Source organism: Condylura cristata, unplaced genomic scaffold (genome assembly GCF_000260355.1).
Source record: "Condylura cristata isolate star-nosed mole 26May11 unplaced genomic scaffold, ConCri1.0 scaffold00027, whole genome shotgun sequence".
Taxonomy (NCBI): domain Eukaryota; kingdom Metazoa; phylum Chordata; class Mammalia; order Eulipotyphla; family Talpidae; genus Condylura; species Condylura cristata.
This window is the reverse complement of record NW_004567128.1, coordinates 23,415,916-23,431,377: the sequence shown is the minus strand read 5'-3', so window position 1 is coordinate 23,431,377 and position 15,462 is coordinate 23,415,916. Positions and strand designations below refer to the sequence as shown.

Genomic DNA, 15,462 nt, shown 5'->3' with positions numbered 1-15,462 from the left:
AAGTTGAAAATGATAGCCTCAGAGACCACCAGCCAGATACCACTGGAGACAGAAATTACACTTTGATTTTGACACACTACCCCCAAGATTCAGCTCCATAAACTGTCAAGAAACAATAGAATCAAACATGGTCCTATACCTTTCTATTCACCAAATTTAGCCAGGGATAATGTTAAATTGTTTCCAAAGAGTTAATTTATCCTCAAAAGAAAAAGTATTGGTAACAAGGACTAAGTCAAAATGAAGTCCAGAGGATCCCACTGAGGAGTACCAAAGATCCATTGAGCCATGCCATACTGAAAGAGTGAGTTGAAAATTTCCCGTGAAACCATGTTGAAAAAAACAGTTCTCATTTGTATGTTGAAGTTCTAGTATGTTATTAAAAATTCAATCGTTACTTTATAACCACACCTCTATATAGGTATTTCTTTCTCACTCAGATACTGCCTCACTGACTACTAATAATCAAGCACCATGTTGATGTCCTTAGACCCAATCTTTACTTTATAAAAATTAACTCAAAATGGATTAAGGACTTGAATGTAATTTACTCCTGTGAATGTAAGACCCCAAACCATAAAATACATCGAAAAAAACAGCCCATGACATTGGTTACAGTGATGTCTTTGGGGACACAACTCTAATGGCAAGCAAAACAAAAATAAACAAAGGAAACTATCAAATTAAAAGGATTCTGCACAACAAGAGAAACTGTCATGAAAATGAAAAGACATCCCATCAAATGAGAGAAAATATTTGCTCCTCATACATCTGATAATGTGCTAATACCCAAGATCTACAAAGAACTCATATAACTCAATAAAAAGAAAACAAGGAAATGTATTCGATACCTGGGCAGAAGAGCTAAATGGACACTTTTCCAAAGAAAATGGACAAATGCCCCACAGGCATATGGAAAAATATACAATGTCACACATCTTCAGGAAAATGAAATAAACACCACAATGAGACATCATCTCACTCCCGTGAGAACTGCCCATATCAAAAAGAAAGAAACTACAAACTTTGGCAAGGATGTGAAGAAAAAAAGAAAGAACCCTTGCACACTGTTGGTGGAAATATAGATGGGTCCATTTCCTATGCAAAACAATATGAAGGTTTCTCAAAAGATTAAAAATAGATCTACCATATGATCCATCAACTCCAACTCTTGGCATTTAGACAATGAATGCAAGTGCACTGCCTTTAAGGGACAGATGCACTCCTATGTCCATTGCAGCACTATTTGCAGTAGCGAAATTATGAAAATCACCTAAGTGTCCAACAACAAATGAGTGGACTAAGATGTGGTATATATACACAATGGAACACCATTAGCAATTTTAGAAAATGTGAATTCTTGGAATTTGCAACATGAATGGAGCTGGAGGAGATTATGCTAAGTGAAACAAAGCAGAGGGAAAAAGACAACTAGATGATTTCACTCATATGTGGAATAAAGAGAAACAAAGCACAGGAATTGACAACACTAAACCAACAATGTCTGGAAACATGACTACAGAATTGAGGCTACTAGAGAGGAGGAGAATGGGAGCCAAGGAGGGGTGGTCAAATGGTCTATGATAAAGGGATATAGGTGTTCTGGTGGTAGGTGTGGCGGGGTGATACACATCTGACAAGGTGTGATCCTATCCCCCTGAATCACATATATAGTGTTGCCTCAATAATAAAGACAAGGAAGAATAAAGATCGTGACTAGAAAAAATCTGAATGCTGGTAGTTTACTTGGGAGTAGCGTGTTTTGATTGGAGCACCAAGAATAACTGTTGGAAGAGACAGGGAAGGGAAGGAAAGCAATGTAGGGTGGGCTAATGAAGTTACTGCTGTAGGAAATTGAGCTTTAATAATACTGGGGACTTCAGGGTGCCTCTATAGAAGATTCCTCAGAATTATCCCTCCCATCAGTGATCATGTTGGAGTATTCAGCCACCAACTTCTGTCTTCTTCACTTTAGGGCCAGTCCTGGAAGCAACAATTCCCCAGCACTTCTAGTCTTCATTATACATAGACTAAACATGTTGCTGTGGCCAGAGAAAGCACTCACACAGAGTAACAGGCACTGTGACAAGAAGCCCTGGGCATAAATAGGCATACATGATGAGGGCAAGAATAAGCATGCACATCGACAGCATCTACTATACTAATTGTTAAGCTTTCAAAGTCTAGTTATCAAAGCCCAAAGTTATCTTAAGAGGCATGAGAGATTATGCAATGTGGGTACCTTTTATGTGGTTAAAAAAATTATGATGAAGAAGGGACACTGTTGTCTTTGCAAAACAAAAGCATCAGCAGAACTACACAATACAAAAAAGCTCCCTTTGCACTTGCTGTCTGAACACAGCTAATGCACAAAGGCAGGCTATGAAGATATATTCAAACTAGTTTGTTTAGAATCCTGCTCTTGTAGCCTCTTTTCAATGACTTGACAGAAACACAAAATATAGGAATTTAGAGATCAGCTAGCAAGATTTCAAAAAAAATTATATTCAGAAACTTTTGTGCAAACAAAATCTTACAAAGTGAAAAACATATTAAAGTCGAGCTACTCTTGCTGACCCTTATGATGGGCAAAGTATTGCCTGTCAGGTGCCCTCTCATCCCACTGGCATCCCCAAAGAAAGGCCACAGAATACATACAGTATATACAGATCGTTTTGAAAAGGAATGATCTAGTCCAACTTTCTCAAGTTAATGGAGAGGGGATTTTTACTTTCCTCACCCCAAATCTACAAGATATTGTTCACATGATCTAACACTGACTTTCTTTTGAAAGACCTCATAATTTGAATAGTACTAATTCAGAGTGACTGGCTGGGTGATTACTTGAATGCTACTACTGAAAATGGGATCCACAAAGCAAATTAATTAGATTAAAATGAAAAAGGCTGATGACCATTCCCAATTAAAATTCATTCCAATCACTTTAGATAATGGCTTCTCATTAAAAACAAAACAAAACAAACAAACAAAAAAACTGGGAAAACACCTAAACGGAGAAGTGGAACTAAAGAGTAAGCTAGAAGGAAAAAACAAAGATACAGATTTAAGAATCAGTAAGTAGTTCTTGAAAAATGAGCAGCTTTACCTTGTATAGGTGAATAAGCTCTTTAAAAAGTGAAGTTCAGGCCCTCCCTGGTGGCGCAGCAGGTTAAAACACAGCACTGAGAAGCTAAAGCCACTTCCACATGAGTTCGATTCCCGTCTGCCCCGGAGGAGACCACATGGCGTGGCAGACCTCTCCTGACCCACCCCGCTGCTCCCCTCAGCAGTGTACTGTGTCGATCTGCCTGTTCTGCTTCCCGCTCTGTCTCTGGTGAAGCCTCTCACCTCCCCTGAGACTCTGGCCTGTACCCCAGTTCTGTATGCACAAAATAAATGAATCTTAAAAAAAAAAAGTGAAGTTCAGAATGAAAAGTGCAGACTGGGGTTTAGAAGGCACCTGCAGTTAATTTGAATAAAAATTAACAAAGATCCAGTTGAATCAAATAGTTAAGGAAAAAACATGAACCAATATATTTACCAGATATAAGGGAGAAAAGAGATTTAAAGAGGCCACGTTGCTTAATCTAAGACAGCTGAGTTGTTAGGCATGCAGGTTGAATTAGTAGCACAGATTTTGGCAAATGATCTTATGGTGCTCTTAAATGACACAGTTCTAATGAATGATGATTCATATTCTAGAAGACTCTAAAGAAGAAAAGTATGGTCACCTGTTGGAATCTTTACTAATTAAAAACCTGAAAAACAAAATCAAAACAAACTGCTTTTTTGTTGTTGTTGAGGAAGCTTTTGTAAGACCTCACTGTTACATCTGGTCTACTTTTTCCCACTAATTTTTTCTTGGATTATGGGTGCCAATCGTGATGACTGTCTCCCATTTTAATTTGCATCACTGCTTGTTTTGTTTTGGTCATATAGCTATGTTTGTAAAATATTAAGGTTGCTTTCTATGAGAGAATTTTTGTAGGATCCTCTGAGGATGACTTGATTCTAGATATAATTCTTTATTGTCATAATATTTGCAGTTTTCTATGTATTGAGCAGTCATAATTTAAATCATTTGAAAAGGCCTGTAGCAAATAGCAGTGGTGGTTTTCACTGTTTAACCATTTTTCATAAAAATGCAATACATTAGGGCACATTCCTCACCAGCACTTCAATATGCAGATCTGTACTCTACTTTAGCTAACTAAAAATAATAGTTGTGGGCTGGAAAACCCTTACTCCGGGTCTATCTATCTGCAATAAATCCAACTTCAGCACTTTTAAGAATGACAGTGGCATACCCTACAGTGCTGAGTCTGGCTATTGGGAGCCCAACCCCCAGTCTTTCATAAAAATAAAAGGAACCTTTTATTGTGATGCTGCTCCATAGGAAAATGATCTTGCTTCTTCTTTTTTTAATGTTTTTTTTATTTTCATATATCTATTTACACTATAGTTCATTTTATAACGTTTACTTCCCCCTTCCCCTCCTGTCATCCCCATATCCCCACATGCCTCCCTCCTTCTGATCCCTCTCTGTCCCCTTGCTTCTTTCTTTTTCTGATTTCTCTATCTCTGGCAGTCTGTGTTCTATAAAGACTCAAGCCAGAGACTCTGGAACTAACTATGCCTCTTGCCATCCTATGGCTGTTACTAAATTGTTTCTTTTTCTTTCACACTTATTCTAGGTATCCATTGCTCTGTAATAAAACATCCTAAATTCCATGGCATAAAACAAGAGCCACTTATTGCTAGCATAGTCTGTGACCAGGGGTAGCTTGTCAATGTGCTGCAATTGGAGGGCACATAGATTCAGAGTCAGCTGGATGTGACCCAAAAGACTATAGATTGGAATTATCTGGCGTCTTCTTTTTTCACCCATCTGGCATCTGGGTGGGGATGACTCAAAAGGTTAGCGTCAGTTAGGATTATCAACTACAGTGCCTAAACGTGGCCTCTCTCTGTGACTTTGGCTTCCTTACAACATGAAGCCTGAGTTTCAAGGAGCAATATTCTGAGAAGTAGCATGTGTGGAACAAGCCTCTTTGATATCAATTCAGATATCATGCAGGATAACTTTCATTTCATTATAAGTTACAAAGCCCAGCCCCGATTCAAGGGCAGGGATTTCTTGATGGAAAGGTGGCAAGTTATCTTAATAGAAGAGCACATGGAATAAGAGATAGTGTTGTAGCCATATTTGGGAAAAAACCATTCTTCTATATTTCCCCAAATGTGGGAATTTGTCTGTGTAATATGTGGTAGTGGGGGACTGCATTCGAGTTCTCCCCTGGCGGGGGGGAGGGGTGAAATCTGCTATAATAATTTTAATGGTTATTTTGCTGTGTTTTCTGACTACTCAGCAAAACCCCCTATCTTGGCTCTGATTGTCTTCCAGTCACAGAAAAAAAGCTACCTCCTTAACAGTTTCTTTTTCCTTTTTTTTTTAAACAACAAATGTATTATTTTACAGTTCTTTCAGTCTAACATAGTGCTCACTGGGCTAAAATCAAGGTTATCTACAGGCCTGTGTTCTTCTGTGCAGATTCTAAAGGAACCTATTTCTTTGTTTATTTGGGTTTCTGGCAGAATTCAATTTGTTGTGGTTGTAAGACTAAGGTAACATTTCCTTCCTGGATGCCAACAGAGAGCTATTTACATTTCCAGGTGTTTCCTTAACTCTTTGGTTCACAGACCTTCATCTTCAAAGCCAGCAATGGTAGATGGTACAAACCTTCTTATACTTCAAATATCTCCTGCCTCTTCTTCCACAGTATCTCACTGGCTCTGTCTTCTGCCTTCCTATTCAATCTGTAAGGCCCATGCTCTCTTATATATTGAGCCATCCCAGATAATCCATGATAGCCTACATATTTTTAAATCCACAGACTTAATCCATGTGCAGAATGGATTAATCCATCTTTTTACTAGATAATATAGACTACAAAGGCATAATAAAAGACTAGTGTGTGGATGTCATGGGTGCTGGAAGCATTATTCAACCTACCACAGTGACCCCAGGCAAGGATATCATTTCTCTTATATCTTTTTTTTAACCACTGAGATATATATGTGTGTGAAATATATACATTTAACGATATTTGTCATTTGAAGTGTACAACTCAGTGATAGTCATGATATTCATTATTATGCAACAATCATCATATCCATTTACAAACTCCTTTCATCTCTTGTGTACAAACTCTAATGTTAAACAGTAATGCCTCACTTTGCCCTCCCCCTCTGCCCTGCAACTGTGGACACAATAATGAGCAAGACAAGATTCCTACCTGAAAAGAGTTTATGTTCAAAAACAACGCTTGATGAGTCAGCAGGATATAGAAAGGAAACCTGCCCAAAGCCACCCAAGCCTGTTAAGTGGCAGAGTCGAAATTTGAACATAATTCTCTGATCCTAACACTTACACTTGTCTACTGAATTAAGCTACCTCCCATGGTCTCACTCTAGTCAGTAACTCACATTTTCTAACAAAATTTCTGAACACCAAAATTCTCACATTTTATAAATCTACTAAAACTTTGATGAATAACTGCAAAATGCATGTTAGAGTAAAAAATCTGGAGGCAAACTAGAGAGTTTTCCTGTTTTTAACTTAATTCTTAACATATTTAAAAAGCATGATTTAACTTTTGGGTCAGGTGTCTGGGTACCCAGGGGTCTTTTCATGCTAAGGAAGAATTCAATGTTGAATCTAGAGTAAGACAGCAAAGAAAGAGATTGATAGATAACAGGAAGGACAGGGAAGCTCTCTGAGCAGAGAAGGGTACCAAGTGGATAGCCAATGAGGGGAGCAAGGAGTAATGGGTATAGTGGACAGGGAATGGGGTTTGGTCCTTGGGTGTCTCTTGCTGATTCTTTGGGGCCATGTGGTCTCCTAGTTTACTGAGGCCCACTGAGTTTTCCCACATTACCTGGTCTTCTTTCCAGAACCAGCATTGGTCTGTTGCTTTATCATTGTGTTTTTGTATCAACATTCCATTTTTTAATTGAGTTAGGTGACACCCTGATTCCCTTTGCTTGCTTCTTGTTCAGTTTTATAATTGGATTTAAGGCACTGGGACATCTAGACTTGGAGCACATTCCTGTTTCCACCAATTATTTCTCAATCAGATTAATAAATGCACTAAGGGCACCTGGGTTTAGGGTCACCCTCCTGATTTCAAATGATTGTTTCTCAATCAGATTGACAAATAATCTTGAGACACCTGGGTTGGGGGGGGAGGGAAACCTCCTCATTCTTGTTGAGACTGATAAATGGTCTTGGGACACCTGACATGAGGGCTGGGGTCTTGGGGCACCCTGTTCCTAATTGACCGCCTGTACCCATTCTTAACTTCTTCATTAAATAGGGCTCCTTTAGACAATTCAGGGTTTCCCTTTTTCATAGGGTTATTTTTTTCTAAATAGTTCTGTAGAATCTCAGTGTAACAATACAGAGGAGAAAAAAATGGAATAAATTGGGTTTAAAATTCACTGACCGAGGACATGTGCTGAAAGACAATTCTTAACCTTTTATTCCATACTTCATATAAACCTATTTTGTCTTTGTCTTTTTCCAAAAATGGAAATGCTAAAATCAGTTCAAGTAGAAGGAAATACACCCTAAGTGAAATGAGTGTTCTAGCCTTAACTCCACTACAATGAGTTCTGTGCAACTTAGGTCTTCTCTTGGTTCTCTATTCTGCTTTGGGTAAAATGAAAGAAACTGGATTAAGGGCAATACTGTTTGCATAGTGCTTTACACTTTTTTTTTATATCACACTTCATTTTGCACAATTTTCCTGTGGGTTTCCCACCATCAATTCACCCATGTGCTATCACCATAGTCCTGTGCCCTCTTCCCACCCCAGTTTTGATACCATTCCCTTTCCACCTCACGTCATGTCTCTAGTTTATAGTTGTTTGTTGTTCTCATGATTAGTTTACTACATTTGTATCTCTCTCTCTCTCTCTCTTTTTCTTTTTCCCCTGATCCCTTACACTCCTGCTATGAGTGAAACCATCGGTATTTTTCTTTTTCTTTCTGGCTTATTTCATGAAGCATGATCCTTTCCAGCTCCATCAATGTTGCTGCAAAAGGCATGAGTTTATTTTTGATGGCTGAGTAATATTCCATTTTGTATATGTACCACATCTTTTAAATCCAGTCATCTATTTTTGGGCATTTGGGTTGATTTCACATCTTCCCTATTGTCTGAATTGGTCATATCAACCACCTCATGATCTCAATTTTATATTTATTTCAAATTTGGTTCAGAGACATGGCAAGTAATGCAAACTAAATCCCAGCCTTTGTCTTCAAACACCAACCCCATGCTCTTTCAGAGGTGAATAGATCCCCAATGCCCCCTGCAATTCTAGCAATCTAAAACTCTTTTTTTTAAAGAATATAAACAATGTCTTACATATCAGAGCATTATCATTAACAAACAGACAGGCTAGGCAGAATACAACACTGCTTGAGGAAGACCTAGCTCTCTGGAAAGTGAACCGGCTTGGGGGACTTGCAGCCTCAAGCCAGGAGGACTGGTCAGAGGGGAGTGCACTTGCCAAAGACCCAGGGACATTGGGGTGTGGACTGGTGGCCATGTGTGACCACTGCCTTCCCTGTCTCACCCTGGAGCTTCAAAGGAAGCCATACCCAGACGCAAGCAACTGAAGCCAAGTGGCTTCCTAAGGTGGCGCAGCTTGTCTCCGAAATCACGATAACACCATTTTAAAGCAGTATGCTTTATGGATCATTTCCACCAAATTTACTGAAGTTTCTAACCATCATAATTTCTTGAAGAACAAAGTGGGCTGTGGGAAGAGAAGGCAAGACCCACGGTGGCACCTTTCCAGTCCTGGTTGTATGGTGGGGAAAAGGGGACTAGGGGAGGGGATTGCGAGGGGGGGAAGCTTTTTTTAAAACCAGGCCTTCATCTCAATGTCCAAAAGAATGTCTGATCGATATTAAGTTGTATTGAAAACAAAATGAAATAAAAAGCAAATACTACCCTGTTGCGGTGGAATTGAGAGGGAAAAAAATGAGTTCTTGAAATCACAGGGGGCCAGGGGGAGATGGGGGGTGGGGCAGGCCCTGTGGCTGTGGTCACTCACTCTGTTCCTTTTTCACATTTGGTAGGCTCGGGTTTTCTTCTCTTTCTTCTCTTTTATTTACTTGGAAGATTCGCCAGCTTTCCACTTGATCATTTTGACTTCCCTCAGAGTTCTTTGGCCATTCTCTTTCTTGCTCGGCTTCTTCATACGCTTTGATCTCTTCTTCCCATTGTCTCTTCATTTCATACAACTCTTTGTCTTCTCGCTCTCTCCTTTTAATGTCAAGATCAGCAAACAGACTCAAGGTCTGTTTGTATACTTCTTGTTTGAACAGCACGGGATCATCTTCCGCCACAATGGTAGGTTTTCCTTCCTTCTTCAGTTGCCACTTTCGCTCTTCCATGGTATCTCTTACGAATTCTCTTCCCGCCAGCATTATATTCAGGGCCCACTTCCTTTGATCTGGATCCAGGAGCAACTTATAAGCTTTGTACACAGCTTCAAAAGCCTGTTGTGCTCTCTCGGCATCATCTTGATTTTTGTCAGGATGCACCAGTACGCCTAACTGCCGAAACTTCTTCTTTACTTCTTCCTTCCCTACATAAGGATCTACCTGAAGAACCTCAAATGGATTCACATTGAAGTAGGTAGAACCAGGACGGGTCAATCTATCAATCTGATTTTTGGATGTTAGAACTGAATCTCTCTTCTCAACATAGAAGACCCGGCATACTTCTTCTGTGATGGAGGACCCGCTCTCACCTGCAGCCGCCATCTTCTCTGGTCCAGCCACCACGCGTGTGATGACGCTCACAATCAAACATTCTTAGAACCAGGGTGGTTGAGTTCTGAGTCATCAAGGTTTGACTTACATCAGCTGTATTGTTTCATCATCTTTCTGAATATGTGCAAATAGGTCCATCTGTGTGAACAACATAATTATGTCAAAATTTGTTGGAATTTGAATTCCTTGAAATCAAGAATTTTTTTTGCTATTTAGTGAGTGGGTCAGGCATGGGTCCAACTAATATATACATATTAACTCATTTATATTCCAAAAAAAAACCCTATGATACAGATACCATAATGGTACCCATTTTTAGGTAATGAAAACTAAGGCACAGTTTTCCTTTCTTCTTGTGACCCCTGTCTTTGGGAGAAGTATACTTCTCTGATCTATTGATATCACCTTTGCTAAATAGATTGTTAGTTGGCATGACAGAAGTAGAGGTTTGCTTTCTTGAACTTCTGCCATCCACCACGAGACTAAAGACCCTTCTTAGCTTCTCCAGATGAGGAGCTAAGTGGAACAGATCTGAACCCAACCTACGGTCTGGAACCAAACCTGACTGATCATAGTTGAACAAAACAGAGCATCAAGTGAGAAAAATAAGTGCAATTGGATTGTTAGTTGTTACACGGTGTTATTTCCACAAATTTGTGAGTAATACACACAGTTCAGTATGAGGAACAACCAGAATTCAAATTTCATGTGCCACATTTGATGTGCAACCCTTCAAATCAGTTGGAGTCATTGCTCTGAAAGTACTGAGTTCACAACTTTTTGACTCGCAATGCAATGTAAAGATGATTTTACTCATACCACAGAGAGCAACTCAAGGCAGACAGCCCTGGGCTTAGTGTTGCTCTAGCTCCACTAAATATAACTCATGAATTTTGTTCTTGGGGACCACATAGCCTGATTAAATATACTCTGTAAGCTGACTTGGCCAAAGAGATGTGTAGTCAATATCTCTTCTCAGAATAGCTAATGGTTTTTTCCTTTGTAATGGAGTTGTAAATTTGGGCAAGATAGCCCAAGTATGAAGATGCACAGGGACATTTGAAGTCTTGTAACAGTTCTTTCAAGATTTTTTTCCACTCCACTAATACCTGAAACAATGTTGTGAATTGTGTTTGTGTATTTGCCTCTGATCACTAGCCTGACTCCACCAATCCGTGGGAAGCTAAGTCAGATGGATCATTTGCTCCTACATAGTGTTTCTGCCAAACACTATGCCTGGTTCAAAATTCTCTAAGTTTTAGGGAATCAGAAATGTAAATCTACTCAGTCCCTCCGGAAATATTTATTGAGCATTTGCAGGATAAGGCATTGTGCTAAACAGGCACTGGAATGTAATTTATTTCTTGTACACCATGAACAGGTGACAAAGAGGGTACAAAACTGAGATGTGGGCAGAGTAAACCTGTAAAGGTTTCCTGCCTGTTCACACTAGAAGAAGTGAGTCGTGGTGTGTTTTCCCTCTCTGCTTCAAAGTCCCCCGCCTCTATGTATCCTTTCAGTCTTCCCTTTAGCTAGCCATTTTTACCCCCAGCCCCCACACTTATGCCCATTACACACACAGGGGCTCTATTGCATTCCCCTAAGAGTTATATGACTTCCCCTTTACAATGTGAATCAAACCACCTTCACTTAACTTCAGGAATCTAACACTCTGGGAAAGCTGATGTTTCTGATCTATGTAGACTGGGCATTGCCATCAGTGGGAATGAGGTGCTGCTTATGGTGTTTCAGAATGCAGGGGCACAGGACATGGTGTGTCTGTATCCTCAGGCTACCTTAATATATTTTGGCCTCAATACTCTCATCTATAAAAGGAATATACGATATGCACACACACACACACACACACAAAACATGAATGTCCCCCCAACAAAAAAAACTGGTTAAAGAAAATATGAAATATACATACTTTAGGGAATTATGCATTCATCTTTAAAATCTATAGGTTTATATGAACTTACATGGAGTGATACCTGTACGTTATGACTGAGTAAAAAGCAAGTCAGTGTATCTATCTATCTATCTATCTATCTATCTATCTATCTATCTATCTATCTATCTATCTATCTGTATGTATGTATATATGCTCTCATTTACAACAAATGGGCTATTAAGGTTTAGCATAGTCAAGATCTGTACTAAGCACTCCTCATGGGTGGTCATATATAAACTTCTAGTAACTCTACAAGTTACATATTATTATCCCCACCCCCATATACACACATTACAGGTGAGGAAATAAGAAATGATAAGTAACTTCCAAGACTAGTAAGTGTTAGGAAAAGAAAGTGAACTCTACACCCCCTACTTTCCTGGGGGTATAATTCTCCTGTAGTGAAAATGAAGTAAAAGGAGAAAAAGCAGGGTTCTGAACCTTGCTGTTTATAAGCTTTTAGTGCCTATAGAACACTGGTTTCTAATTGTGTAGAACTCCTACTGCTGGAGGTAGGAGAGATAATTTCAGGGATGGCTTTGGCAGGTCTCACCCCCACCATTAAATAACATTAAGCCACATAGTGAAGGCATTATTCCCCATTCAATTCTTTTTAATCCTCTGATTACATCACTACCAACATCTCAGCTCAGTGCTGGTCTTTCATACCCTCTAACATTTGCTGATCTTTTTTTCTGTTTTTACAGAAAGCCAACCTCATGCCCTGAGTAGGAAAGTGTTATCTAGTTAGACATTACTACCATTGTGCTTTCATTTTCTTTCTATCTATGGTTAATTTCTACTTAAGGCAAATGATATAGGGTATTCATTTATTGTAAAAGATAAAGTATTTCTCCTTTAAGAAAAAGTAGCTAAAGATTTTCTTCACTTCAATGTGTTAATCTAAATACAAAATATTAACTAGTAAGATAACTGGTATAAAAATATAACAAAAATCAGTACTTGCATGATTAGAAGTTCAAATACATCACTGTGCTGAATAATCATGCAGGTAACTCAAATAGCTACTTAACTGAACTTACCTATCTACACATATCATTGCAAACAAGTTAAAACCAAAGAGATCACACAAATAATATTTATTTTTATATAAATAGAATTTAAGCATTAAAATGTATACTGCTACTCAGTGAAGAATTCTAGTTAAGAATATGATTACCAGGCCCTCCCTGGTGGCATAGCAGGTTAAAGCATAGCACTAAGAAGCTAAAGTCACTTCAGCATGAGTTCGATCCCCACCTGCTCTGGAAGTGATCCACATGGCGCAGCAGACCTCTCCTGACCCGCCCACTGCTCCCCTCAGCAGTATACTTCGTCGATCTGCCTGTTCTGCTCCCCACTCTGTCTCTGGTGAATACTCTCAACACCCCTGCACCTCTGGCCTATACCCCAGTTCTGTATGCACTAATAAATAAATAAATATTAAAAAAAAATAAAAAAGAATGTGATTACAAACATAACTGATGTTTATTTATCATTTAATCCAAGTCACTCACTATTCTAAGTGCTTAACATATATTAAGTACAGAACACTATAGGTACCATTATCTCATACTGTAGGTAGGGGAACTGAGATACAGAGAAGTTAAATAGCTTAACCAACATCACATATAGACAGAGTCTGTTCTCTCAATCATTATGTCACCTCTTGATCATAAAAGTACTGCACTATTTCTTAATAGTAAAATTATGCTACCTCTTATTAGTAAAAATATGCTACCCTAATCATTATGCTACCTCTTGATAATAAAATTATTTTAAATATTTGTGTGTGGATAAATAGAATAAAGTTTGTATTATCCCAACTGCTTATTAAAACTCCAGTAGCGGGCCCTCCCTGGTGATGCAATGAGTTAAAACACAGCATTGTGAAGCTGGCCGCAGCCACCTCAGTGTGAGATTGATCCCTGCCCGGAGGTGACCCACATGAAGCAGCAGACCTCTCCTGAACTGCCCGCTGCTCCCCTCAACAGTGTACTCCATCAATTTGCCTGCTCTGCTCCCCATTCTGACTCTGGTGAACCCTCTCATTGCCCCTGCACCTCTGGCCTGTACCTCAGTTCTGTATAAACAAATCATGCTTTAAAAAAAAAACCTTCAGTAGCTAAATTCCTCACTTAGTTGATGTGTCAATTATGCCATTTTCACCCATATTCTTTTCTTAGAAGTCACAGATAATTGGACAAGGTAGTTACACCTGAGTTTCTCTTAGGAATTCATAACTAGAACACAATGAAACTAAATTCAAAAATAGTGGTGCTGAGAGACTGAATCTTGGCAATAAGTTCAAGTAGGGACTGTGCAGGAATCATGGCAAGCCAAAGCTACACATGAGCTGAAGTTCCCGGGATCTGAAATAGCCATAGAGATAGGTCCAAGTAGCCTTGCCAAGAAAAGAAATCATGCCATGGCTCTACAGAGTTGAGAGCACCCCCTCAGTGCCTGAGATGGCAGTTGCCAGTCTTGTGTGGCCTGGCCATCCTCCACCTCTATGGTGCCCATGAGGAGTTGATGTTACACTAACTCCTGCTACACTTCGAGCCACCCTGAGTAGACTTCCATGTCTTGCCATCAAACATACTCAAGAGATGTGAAGGGCATACAATAGATCTTGAAAGAGCATCTGGAGTGAGGGTGCATCAGTGGGAAATCAGTACCCCCAATTCTAGGATCAAAAACTGATGGTGGTTGCGATTCCTTGCTTCTTTTCCCTTTTGGTGGAGGTAGACAAGAACCAATAACTAACTGACTTTCGGGAATTTGTTTGAAATAACTGCCTTCAGAAATAGGAGCTTTTCAGCATTAACCAAAGCATATCCTTCAATGACAGGGTGATCCAGGTCTATAGGAGAACACAAATTCTGTTTACATATCTTAAAACATCTCTTACAACTAATGCCAATCAAAAATTTTAAATTATTCCCACTAGTGTGCACTTCAAGCAAGAAACTAACACTGGCAGTTATTGCATCATGGTTTTAAAAAAAAACCCACTCATATAATCAATTAAACTCATTACACCTGAATAATCATTACCAATGATGTATAATTTAAGTAATCTCTGAAAGATGATTTATTTATGACTGTCAGACCTACTAACAACTTTCCAAATCATCAGTCAATAGAGTCTGATAAAGTTTCCTCTTGAAACCATTTCAAACTTTAAGTTTCTAGGACTAATTAGTGGACAAGAAGAGCAATCAGAGCAACCTATGAAAACTACCTAGCTGCCTTGCCTTTCCTTACCTTCCTCTGGTTGGGTACTAGATATCCTTTACTTATCGCTAGTAGCCATAACCAAACTCACTTAGACTTTTTTTTTTTAAAAGATTTATTTATTCGTACTGAACTGGGGTACAGGCCAGAGATGCAGAGGGTGAGAGGATTCACCAGAGACAGAGTGGGGGTGCAGAACAGGCAGATCGATGAAGTACACTGCTGAGGGGAGCAGTGGGCAGGTCAGGAGAGGTCTGCCATGCCATGTGGTCACCTCCGGGACAGGTGGGGATCTAACTCATGCGGAAGTGGCTTAAGCTTCTTTGTGCTGTGCTTTAACCCGCTGCGCCATCAGGGAGGGCCCCACTTAGACATTTTTATGTTCACCTACCAGTTCTCCAAATCCCCTTAATGGGAGTGC

The 15,462-nt window shown here is 39.4% G+C and overlaps 1 pseudogene; it reads right to left on the bottom strand.

The window, feature by feature from the left end:
* Positions 1–9,118: 9,118 nt before the first annotated feature.
* Positions 9,119–9,841, bottom strand: LOC101623358 (annotated as a pseudogene).
* Between the last annotated feature and the right edge of the window lie 5,621 nt (positions 9,842–15,462).